At 42.0% G+C, this 12,016-nt stretch overlaps 1 protein-coding gene across 5 annotated transcripts in view; it reads left to right on the top strand.

Annotated features, from left to right (window-relative positions):
* The first annotated feature begins 1,108 nt into the window (after positions 1-1,108).
* FBXL3 (F-box and leucine rich repeat protein 3) overlaps positions 1,109-12,016 on the top strand; it is a 67,667-nt gene continuing 56,759 nt past the window's right edge. For 3 of the 5 annotated variants that reach the window (XR_011969954.1, XM_072622207.1, XM_072622204.1), the window contains exon 1: positions 1,109-1,246. The gene's annotated coding sequence lies outside the window, so the exon portion shown is untranslated. Of the gene's footprint in view, positions 1,247-9,660; positions 9,846-12,016 lie in introns of all 5 variants that reach the window. The other 2 variants (XM_072622205.1, XM_072622206.1) reach the window with 2 other exon arrangements.

Consider the following 12,016-nt stretch of genomic DNA (forward strand, 5'->3'; position numbering starts at 1 on the left):
GCGGCGCAGCCCCAACAACAGCGGGCTAGGCGGGCTTGGTGATAGGACTGAATGGTCCAGGGGTCTGCGGGGCGGGGACCCGGCGGCCCCCTGGGTCCTCAAGGGCGGCCCTCTGGCGGCGTCCCCTCAATAACACTATTTGTTCCGTCCCACTCGGAGGCGGCCCGGGGCTGGGAAGGTCCCCACATCCCCGCACCTCGTTCGTCACGTCCTGGACTCTCCTCCTGCCAACCCCTTGGTTCCATCCCCAGCTCCCTGAGGGAGGTTTTCGGTGTGACTGCGGTCCAGCATTTCCCCCAACTTCTTAGTTATTTCAGGAGAGGTCCCTCTGTTGGATTACTTTTTCAATCTTTAGAGCAAACTGCGGGCTTTAAAAACAGGGGCCTTTGGAAGCCTTTCTTCACGCCGCGGCGCACCCCAGGGGTTCCTCTTCGGGACAGTCCCGTCATGAGCGCCCTGGAGAGGCAGGGGGCGCAGAGCAGAGCCCGCGGCCCGGGGGGACCCCCGCCCAGGGCGCCCTCTTCTCCGCCCGAGGCACTTTTCTGACGCCGCATCGTCGGCCTCCGCTTTCCTGGGGAAGAAAACTGCAGGATTCTCGCTCGCTCCTCCCCTTCCCTCTGAAAATTAGAAGCTCCGTAAACACGCCCTCCTCCCAGTAATCTGGAGTTTTCTGAAGCCCGAAAGAGGGAGCTGGGAGGCGCGCTCCCACCACGGCGCATGCGCCGAGCCTGGGGGCGGGGCCGCCACTTTCCTTCCGCCTGCCGGCTTCGGCTCCGAGGCTCCTCGGCCGCCCGAACCGAGCGCGCGCCTGCTCGCCTGCCAGCGCCGGAGTGGGGGCGGGGAAGTCAAAGCGCGCGGCCGCGACGGCGAGCGCCATTTTGGACTGAGTGTCAGGGCGGCCGAGAGGCGCAGGAAGGGCAGGGGAGCTCGGCTGGCGCCGTGGCGTTCTGACGGGCACTGTCGGAGCTCGGGCCGGGGAGCCAGGGCAGAGAGACTCGGAGGGGGCGTGATCGAAGCCCAGGGCTTCCTGCGGAGGGGCTTCGGGGAGGGCCCCGGGGGCCGGAGAGGCGGAGCAGCCGCGCCAGCACCTCGGGCTCGGATGCAGGCGGAGCGCGAGGGGCCGCGGCGGCCGGTGTGCGGAGAGGGGGCCCCGGCGGGCCTGACGTGAGAGCAGCGGGAGCAGCCGCCGCCGCCGCCGCCTCCGGAGCCGGGGGTGGCGTGTGAGGGAAGCCGCCACCCGCACCAGGTAACGGAGCCTCGGCGTCCCGCCCGCCCGTCGCCCTCTCCCTTCCCCTCGGCCCCGAGACGGAGGGTCCGGCCGGCCCAGGTCTGGGGGAGGGCAGGGCCGGGTGTCCCGCGGGGCCCCGCCCGCTGAGACCCAGGAGCAGGGGCGGGGTGGGGGTCGCTCCGGTCCATCCCTCTTCTCTCCACCCCCTGAAAACAGGTCCGCCAGGTGCGCTGGCGGGCGTGGGGCGGGACCGCGCCCCTGCGCCCAGTCCTGGGGGTGGCGGTGGCTCGGGCGGGTGCCTCCCGGCCTGGGTCAGAAGCGGGGCCCGCTTCCAGCACGGACGGCGGGGGTACCCCGAATGTGGAGTGTGGAGTGAGTGACGGGACAGATGTCAGCAGAGACGGCTGCGGGCCGCCCCGCGCGTTCTGGGCTGCGTGTGGGCGAGGCCTGAGATCGGCGGGGAGGTGGCGGGGGAGGACCGCGCACGGGAGCGGAAATCTGCCAGTGACGAGCCGCCGGCCCTCGCCCTCCTCGGGCTTGTTTGGGTTGTGTCGGACGGAGTGCCGAGGCGCGGGCCCGCCCTCCGTGGGGAGGGCCCGGTGTTACTGGGTGCTTGTTTACTTTGTGAGATGGACGCTTCGTGTTATCCGTGAAAGTCCATTAAGATACCGTCAGCTGGTTTGCTTTGTGTGGGTTATCCCTCGCTGTCTTTTACCTGGACTTCTTTTTAGCACCAGCCTGGCTTCGAGCTGCTGTCCCGATGGCTATGTGCCCTCTCGCTAGTTTTAACGGCAGCTAGAGGCCAGGGGCTGGGGCTAGGCCTGGAATGGCACTGGTACCTAGCAGGTTTAGTCGTGTCCCTACCTTTCTTCTCGGCTCAGCTTTTGTCGTGGAGAGTTGCCGAGGACACTGAGGGATTAGCTTGCCCAGAGTTAGTTAGGCTGGGGTCAGAGTGGAAGTGCATGTGAGGCTGGCATTGAATGTCGTCAGTAAAAATAAAAGACGGATATAAAGGATGGGCTCTTGCCAGACTTTTCATACCGCAGATAAATATTAAAATGAACACCTCCCGTTTGAGAGGCAGCGTGGTTAGAAAGCTGAGCTTGTAACTAGAAAGACCTGAGTTAACCTGCCTCTAACGTATTGGCTCTGTGACCGTGGTAAATTAACCCCTCAGTGTTTAGGCCGGTGGTGTCAAATTCCGCAGACATATCCGTGCAGTGCATGTAGACTTAGAAAACCACAAATTAGGATTATCTGTGTTATATTTTTATTTTGTTAAGCATTTCCTAATTACTTCCAGTGGTAAAGCACTCTGCAGTTTTGCTGGTCCTGAGCTTGACACCTCTGCTTTAGGCAACTCTCACAAGACAAGTTTTCAGTAAAAGGGGTTGCTACATCTAGGAGTTCCCTCTACCACTGAAATCACAGAACTGTTCCTTTGCCAGTCTTGGACACTATTGCTGATGGTCAAGTTACTCTTATTTCAGTAGTTTTGGGGAGTGTTACAACTTAGCCCAGCAAAACCTTTCCTTTAGCTTGTGTTTTACTTGGTGATTTTCGTTCGAATCCAACGGCTCCGTTTCCTTACAATATTTAGGAACCTAGAATAATTATGTATGAAAGCACCATGTTGGAGCATCTGTAATTAGAAAAGTTGGTAACATGACATTGAACAAGTATGCCTGCAGAGGGCTGATTTTTGTTGCTCTGTAAAAAGTCTTGATTGACTTTTATTCTCCAGTTCTGTTCTGTCACACTCCTCTTCAAATATATAAGTACTTAACTTGACCAAAAAATGGGAGATAAATAGTTCATTGACCAAACTGCCCATAGGTGAATATCCCTGAAGCATCACTAACTTTGTAAAGTACAGATTTATGTGCAAATAGACTAAATAATTAACTTTGAAGATGATCTGAATTATTATAGGTAAATAATATAGGTGAAAAATTAATAAATTGGGCTTACTTGGCAAAGGATATTAAAACATACTAAAAGCCTAATTATATTCTGTGACTGTTGTTAATACACCTGCAACCTCGATGCTTATTTTTTTCTTTTCTAATTCCCTCAATCATCTAGTCTACATGCTTTGACAGGAATGACTTCTATACCATTCCCAATAAATTATTATCCAGCCTATGCTTGAAGATGTCCTGTGCTTCAGAACTTGTTAGAAAGTTGTTCTACGTGTATTAAGTATGTGGATGACCAGAAAGAGTGGTACCTCTCTCTACCACAAAGAGACTGGAAGAAAGACCACACTTTTGCTACTAAAGCAATATGTTTCAGTTGGATATTAACTCTGACCTCTAAAATAACTACCTGAGTTCTTTAGGTTGTAATTCTGGGTGTAGGACTTTTTAATTGATTAACAACCTCGCCTTGCTTCTACAAATTAATATCAATAGTCCCTTTATTCTGATATCTTGTTTATACAAGATAGTTTGCTTATTCCCATTAGATTGTGAACTCCCTGAGAGCAGGGCTTTTGCCTTTTTTTTGTAGCCCCAGTGGCTGGCACATAGTAGAGGCTTAATAAACGCTTCTTGACTTGACTATTTGGAGCTAATATTTATCTCAAGCAAATAGGAGCTAGTGGAGTACAGTAGAAAGAGTACTGTTGCTTAGAGGAGAACCTGAGTTGAAATCTTAGCTCTGCCATTTATTATATGTGTGATCTTGGAAAAGTCACTTAACCATTTTGGCCTTCATTTTTTCCCATTTGTAATAGAAGGGAATTGGACTAGATGACTTTTAGGTCCCTTCTAGCTCAAAAGGTCAAGACTTTATCATCTTTGACCAGCAAAACAAGGTTAATTCTTCCCCATTATATTTCTCTCCAGAGAGTTGAAGATAGCTATCTAGTTGGCTAAGTTTTTTGTTTTTGTTTTTCCTCCAGGCTAAACATACCCAGTTCCTTCCAATAATTTTCATGTGGCATGGTTTTGTGTGCTAGTTTTGTTCTGGTTGTTCTCCTTAAAATATGTTCAAACTTTGCCTTCCTAAAATGTGGCAACCAAAAGTGAATGCAGTATTCCAGATGCGATGGAGAATATGAAGGGACTGTTAATTCTCGAATTCTGAACAGTATGTTTATAATGTAGTCTAATATCACATTAGCTTTTTTTCTGCCATGTCACACTTAAGACACATACTAAGTCAATTTTGTTATTTTTTTTTAATTATCGCTAATTCTGTTGAGAATCAGTCACCATTTTTTCATTTTCCTGTTTGAAGACTTTGGTGTTATCCTTTGACTATTGTTTTTCACCTCATATACTTAGCCACTTATCCTTCTTTTCTGTCCTTCGCACTGCTACACTTCTAGCACAGACCCTCTTGACTCCCTTTCTGAACTATTGTAGTATAGCCTTATAACTGCTATTCATTCCTTTCTTTACCTATAAATTCCCTCCTTACCCTCTCAGTGGCAGTGCCAAACTAATATTCTTTACATAGATTTGGTCTTGTCACTCTTCTGCTCAGATGTTAAAATTAGCTTCCTGTTATTTACAGAATGAAGTTCAGACTGTTGCCTAGTATTCAAGATACTTTATAATCTTAAACACCTCCTCTGCTCCCCCACCTCCCCCATCTTTATAGCTTTAGAGACCATGTTTTTAACTTTACTGTCATCTGTAGTTCTGTGACAGGGCAACTGAATTTACTGCTGTCCTTTGAACATACCTGTACTTTCCTGCCCCATACTTCCCTGTCTTAAATGCTTTCCTGCCCTCCCTTCCCACGTTAAATTCCTATCCACCCTTTAAAATTCAAAACCATCCCTTTTCTTCCCTGACATAGCCTTTATTTAACATCTCTAATGCACTTAAGTATTTTAGTGGCAACTTTGTGCTGGATTGTAAGATAGCATGGACCATGTTTCAGCTCAACTTTGTACTTTTTGAAATTCCTAGCAACATACTCTTTACCCAGAGGACACTTACTTAGTAAAAATTTGTTAACTAGCTAAGAATGGTTTAAAGCAGTGGTATTAAACTCAAATAGGAACAGAGTGACTAATCAAAACATAAGCATCCCTGTGGATCACTTACTGACAGTTTTAAAATGTAATATTGCCTCCTGTATTATATTTTTATTTCCATTAAATATTTTCTCAACTATATTTTAATCTGGTTCTGGGCATTGTTTTGGGTCTCATTCTGTTTGACACCTGGTTTAAATGACTTAGTGTTAGCCACTGTGTATTTGGCATTGTATTTACAATTTAGTGGTTCATCTTACAGGTTAATAAACAGCTTGTTAAAATATATTTTTTTTCACTTACAGAAAAAAGTACTTTAAAAATACACATTTTGGTAATATGTGATATGGGGCCTGGGACTAGCATCAGAAAGAACCGAGTTCAAAACTAGCCTCAGACTCTTCAAACTCTGACTTAGACACACAGGTCACTGTGTGACCCTAGGCAAGTCATTTAACCTTATTTGCCTCAGTTCCCTCACCTGTAAAATGAGCTGGAGAAGGAAATGGCAAACCACTCCAGTGTCTTTGCTAAGAAAACCCAAATGGAGTCATCAAGAGTGGGACACAACTGAAAAGACTGAGTAGCAAATAAGCATGTGATATGTCCCTTTTGTACCTAGGTTTTGAAAAATACTGTATTATAATTGTGTATTCTTCTAAATGTCATTTTTTTTACAAACAGCATCTTGAAATAAGTTTTTGTTTTAAAGTACTAAATAGGAAAAAAACAAATTGAAGGGCATTTTCAGGACAAGAAGAATATTATACAATTAATTGCTTAGAATTAGGCTATAATAGTTTTTTTTTTTTTAACATGTCTAGGTACTCCAGAAAAAGCAAGTAATTGAAACTCAGGGTTAGTAATCGGTTCTTTTGTAATATTCTTCATGTTTGGCGAATACTATTAAAACAATAAACTATAAGTGGAAATTTTAAAAACTTTTTTCTAGTATATCCATTTCTCAAAATCTTTAGCAAATTGAAAGCACTGCAGAGCAAATTGTTTTGTTCTTGACCCAAATCTTTTTTAGAACTAAAGAAAGCCTTCAAGATAAATTAAAGTAGAAAATGGGTCATAATGACACTGTTATTGCAACCCCTTTTTAACCCTACTGACACAAGAGAATAGTATGGAAAGTGACAGTAGTAGGCACTAGATGCTTTATGCATTCAAATGAAACTTTCTTACTTGAATTTCAGAAGATACTATCATGTTGCCTTTGTTTATAAATACTTGTCATTTTGTATTATTCCATCTAATTAACTTGTCAGGTCAGTATGCATTATTTGAAGCCCCTCCCCCTTTTTGTCTTTTCTTTTTTGTGATAATTGCTTCTAACTTCTTTAGTTTATGCCATCAGCAAGAGGTAGAATTGGTCCCATTGTGATCCTCATCCACTTCATGCTTTTCAGTAGCTGTTGCAAGTGAGCCATTCCCCTATTCTTTTGAATCTTACTTTGAGTGCAGGAAAACTGCATAGAAACTATATAGTCATGTAACCTACTCTGTAGACTCTCCAGTTTGTTAGTGCCCCAAATATGATGCCTAGAAATGGACATAGTACTTTAGTAGTGGTCTGATAAGGGCAGAGTACAACAAGATTATCAAGACTGCCATCTCTCTAGATCTGGACACAATGCCTCTTCTAATATATCCCAAGATTAAAATAGCTTTTTTTAGCTGCCGTGTCATACTTATTGACTCACTGAGCTAGCACCTCATTAAAATCTGCAGTTATTTTTTAGCTGAACTGTCTATACATGTCTCTCCTATCCTGTATTTGTGAAAGTTTTTTTTATGGCTTGAGAAATCACTTGAAATTTTTTTCACTTAATAAGCATTTTATATGCTTTCGTTCTTATGCCCTCCCTTCCCCAGGAAAAAAAAAAGGCAAAAAGAAAACCCTTTAAAAATATGCTTAGTCAGGCAAAACAAATTCCTAAATTGGCCATGCCCAAAACTGTATCTCATTCTACAACTTGGATCCCTTCTGTGCCAGGAAAGTTCTTGAATCTTTCAAGGTTGATCTTTTACATTGTTGTATAAATTGTTCTGATTTCTACATACTTTCCTTTGTATCAGTTCATACAAATCTTTCCAGGTTTCATGTACCATAATTTGCTTAACAATTATGTAATTTATGAACACTCCATTAGTTTTCAATACTTTTCCAGTACAAAAAGAGCTGTTATAAATATTTTTGTAAATAGAATTTCCCTCCCCCACCTCTTTTTTCTTTAATTTTTTTGATATAAGCCTAGAAGCTGTATCACTAGGTTAAAGGATATGCACAGTTGAGTGACTTTTGAGTCATTCTTCCATACCGATTTCCAGAATGGCTGAATCGTTTTACCAGTCATCGTATTTGTTTACTTGTAATTTCTCCAACATTTTGTAATTTTTCTTTTTTTGTCATCTTTACTGATTTGATAGCTGTGAAGTGGAACCTCAGAATTTTTAATTTGCATTTCTTTTAATTATCAGTGATTTGGAGTACTTTTTCATTTGACTTGAGAGCTTGGATTTTTTCCTTTGAAAACTGTCATATCCTTGGATCATGTATCAATTGGGAATGGCTCATATTCTTAAACATTTTAGTCTGTACTTTATGTATCTTGGAAGTTAGAACAATTGAGGTCAATACAGAACTATTAAATTTCATCTGACTAAATTCAGCCCGTTTTATAGACTTTTTTAAATAAAATAAAAGATATTTATCATTTTGGATTGTGACACTGTTATCTATTGTGAATTATCCCTACACTCTTCCTTTTATACATTGGACCATTTTGTCAGTGTAGGGTCTCTGGTGAGAATTTCCTATGTAGATCTGTACCTACAGGTTAAGTGACTTGTTCAGGGTCACATAGCCAGTATGTGTCAGAGATGGGACTTTTGCCCAGATTTTTCTGCGTCCAAAGTCAGTTCTCTATCTTTTATGCTATTTTCCTTTCTCATTCTTCTATGACAACTATGCAGTCAATTGATAAAATTGCTTAACAGTACAAGGTAAAGGACAGATTACCTGGAGTATTCCATACCTCCCTCTCTACCTTGATTTCAACCCATTAATGACTTCTCTTTGGGTGCTATTATTTAGCCAGTTCTGAATTCATCTCAGTGTATTGGTTAAGACTTCTATAATTTCAACTGGTGTAGTATTGGATACTATGATAAAGACTTTGCTGAAATTTTGTTATCCTGTATCTATTCCATTCTTCTGATGGATCAATCTAATAAAACTGTTGAAAGAGGAAATGAGGTTACTCTGGTATTTCTTCTTGATAAAGCCAAAGTTGCTTTCCTCTACATTTTCACAGATTACTCCTTTAATGATATATTTTAGAATTTTTCCAGGAATTAAGTCAAACTCACTGTCCTATACTTTCAAAATTCTATCATATTCCCTTTTTTGAAAATCTGAACAGCATTGTTATTTGTGACCCATTTTCTGCCTTAATGGTACCTTGCATATAATAAGTATTTACTGCAGGGACTTCTACCTTTTCATTATTCCCACGGTATCATCTTATTCTTCACCCTTCCTTTTTCTTTTTCCTTCTTCCTCTTCCTACATTTTGAGATTCAGAAGTTATAATAGAAGTGAATGAGTCAGAATTCTGGCATGCTATTTTAAAAAAAAAGTTTTTATTGATGTCTTCCGTTTTTTATGTCATTCTGGTTATTCATGATATCCTTCTCAGGAGAGTCAGACCATATAACTTTTTCTTAAAGAAGAAAAAAACCCATCAGCACAACTGATTGGTATATTTTAAAAAGTCTGAAAACTTGTGCAATGTGTAACTCCTGTGGACCTCTCACATTCATGAAAAGGGTGTGTTTGAGGCATTCTCTCACATCTTTTCTTTTGAGTTACGCTTTGGGGCATACAACTTTAAAAAAAAATGTTACTTATGTCATATTCTGAATTTACCAGACTTTGGAATATTGACCCCCCTGGTATTCAGGGTCTGAAACACTTTTTTTCTTCCTTTTGAATCTGTTAGTCATCTTGCTTGCTTGCCATGTTTCTTTGTTGAAACTTTTCTGCAGTGATACTAGATGTTAAAATGTAACCCAGTTACATGCAAAAAATAAGTAAAACTTGGACATAATGGACCCAGGCAAATGATTTACAACAATTATATCCTGTATGTTTTTGCTCTCTGTTTAATTTATGGGGGAACATTTGTGTCCCAGGGGGTTGTCCTATCTTTTCCCCTGCCTTTTATTTAATAGGGGTATTCTCCAGCCTCTATTGTCTTCCTTTGAAAATTGGGCAGTTGATACATGACCTTGTTGCTTCGGGAGCATAAATATGTTGATTCTTTTTCCCTTGCACAATTCACTTTTTTAGAACTATCTGCTTTTATACATAGAAGAGAGTAATCTTTTAAGTATTGCTTGATGGCAATGGCTCTTAAATTTTTTTGGTCAGTAGAACTATTTAAGAAAAAAAAAGAGGGAAGACCCATTGGGCTACTTCATCAGTTTTCTTCATGAAAAGATAAGCAATCTCTGAGGAAGAAATCTCTGAGGAAGAAGCATCAGGATGCTCTGAAGAGAAAGAAGAATCTGCTTGTTCTTCAAGGAATGATGATGTGAACCCACAGGTACTGGCAGGTGAGAGATCATCCAGTAAGGGTCAGTGGAAGAAGAGAATTAGTAGTAGTTGGTGACTCCTCATTCAGGGATTTGGAGGCACCAATTTGTTGACCTGATAACAACTATCCCAAAATCTGATGTCTTCTGGGAATGTAACCAGGATGTGACAGAGTACCTCTTAAGACTTCAAACTTAATCACTGCTACTTATTTCTTGTATGATTTCACAAGGGCACAAACGATACTGCGAGAAGGAATTAGGAAACATTGCTAATTAAGAATCATGAAGTCTTGAACAAGAAACTGAAGACCTTAGGAATACAGGCAGTTTATAAAAAATTATCCCTGCCAACTGAAAACAGAGGTTTCAGAAGAAAAGACTGGTTTGGGAAATGAACAACTGGTTAATAGTATCATACACCTAAAAAGTGGTTATGTGTCTAAGTGGAATTTGGATTTCCGAGCATGGCTTAAAATGTAAGAAAAAAAACTTCCTGGCCACCTAACAAGACCTAGAGTGAGAATTTATTTCCCAGTCTTGAAATCCTATTGAGGTGTTCAAAATGGAAAGAGGAAGGAGAAAATTGCCCCAAGCCAGATACCATACAGAGTAGCTATAATATAGGAAGAATAAAAGCCAGAAGACAAAATCCAAGGGGTAAAAATCATTTCCACCTCCCTTTGTATTCTAATCATGATCTACTTAGACTTACCACTCCACTATCCATGTCCTCCCATGGTCTCCCATTTCATTGTGATGCAGAGTTGACCGGTGTGGCTATCACATAGGATGATAGTATTCAGAAAGGTCTTGATAGGCTGGAACATTAGGTTGACTCTAATAAGATATAATTTAGTAAATAAAAATGAAAAAGCTTGAAAAATATTGTGGTGTAGAACATATAAAGCTGCCCCTAAAGTCAGAACAACCTGGGTTTTAAGTCATGCTGGGTTTTTTGTTTGTTTTATATATATATATATATATTTTTTTTTACCATGCTGGTTGTATGGCCTTAGGGCAAGTATTCTAACTTCTTGGTATCATAGTACCAAGTACTTTGTACCATACTCTCTTAAAGAGTGTAAGCTGCAGAACAGTTGCTGATATGCAATGCTAGAAGGAAGTTTTTGACCAACAGATTTTCTTCCAAACATGAAATCAGAAGGGCCTGGATCCTCTCCTCACTACCCCCCCCCCCCAAAAAAAAAGAGTAAAATTTTGGACTCAGGATCAAAAATTCAGTTTCACAAGTTCAGGATGAGTCAGGTGTTCTTAAATAGCAGTTTGCCTGAAAATGATCTAGAACTTCTAGTGGATTGCAAACTCAGTACAAGTTCATGTTGTGACTTAGCAGCCTAGAAAAGCCAGTGGAATCTTGGGCTCTGCTGTAATCAGATCATATCTGGGGTATTATATTATTTTTTGTGTTACTTTTTAGTGACAATTTACACACTGATAACTTGCCCTGGAGAGGGCATACAGGATGGCAAAGGACTTTGAGACTCTATGTGCATTGGTTATAGGACCCTGGCAGTGTAATATAGGGGAAAGAAGGCTGGCTTTAGAGTCAGAGGACAACCTGAGTTCAAATCCTACCGTGATTCTGGCTGCCTGTGTGACCTTGAATAAATCATTTGTCTTTCCTTGGTCTCAGTTTCCTGAACTGAGGGAGGTTGGATTAGGTGACCTCCATGATTCCTAAATGTCAGCTCTTGATCTCTGATCTTCTGTGTAGCTTGGACAAGAGAAGATTGGTGGGGGACAAGCCATTTTCAAGTATTGGAAGATTTTTCATGTGGAAGAGAGATTCAGGGGTTGCGAACTTTCAGCCTCAAGGCCACATGTGACCCTCTAAGTCCTCAAGTGAGGTCCTTTGAATACAAACTTCACAGAAGATCCCCTTAATAAAAGGATTTGTTCTGTAAAACTTGGACTCAATCAAAATGTTGCACCCAAGGACCTAGAGAAAGTCACATGTGGCCTCGAGGCCTCAGGTTCCCTATCCCAGGATTAGACTCATTTTGGACCTAAGGAAGGCAGAAACAGGTGTAATGGGTAGAAGTTGCAAGAAAGAAAAGGAATAGTCATCAGCTGCATGTTAATAAGGGGTTTGTTTTTATTTTGTTTCTTCTCCCAGTCTTCCCCTGTTTTGAGTTCTTCCTCTTTTCTCTCAATTTGGGGGGTAGGAG

Source organism: Notamacropus eugenii, chromosome 6, assembly GCF_028372415.1.
Source record: "Notamacropus eugenii isolate mMacEug1 chromosome 6, mMacEug1.pri_v2, whole genome shotgun sequence".
Lineage (NCBI taxonomy): Eukaryota > Metazoa > Chordata > Mammalia > Diprotodontia > Macropodidae > Notamacropus > Notamacropus eugenii.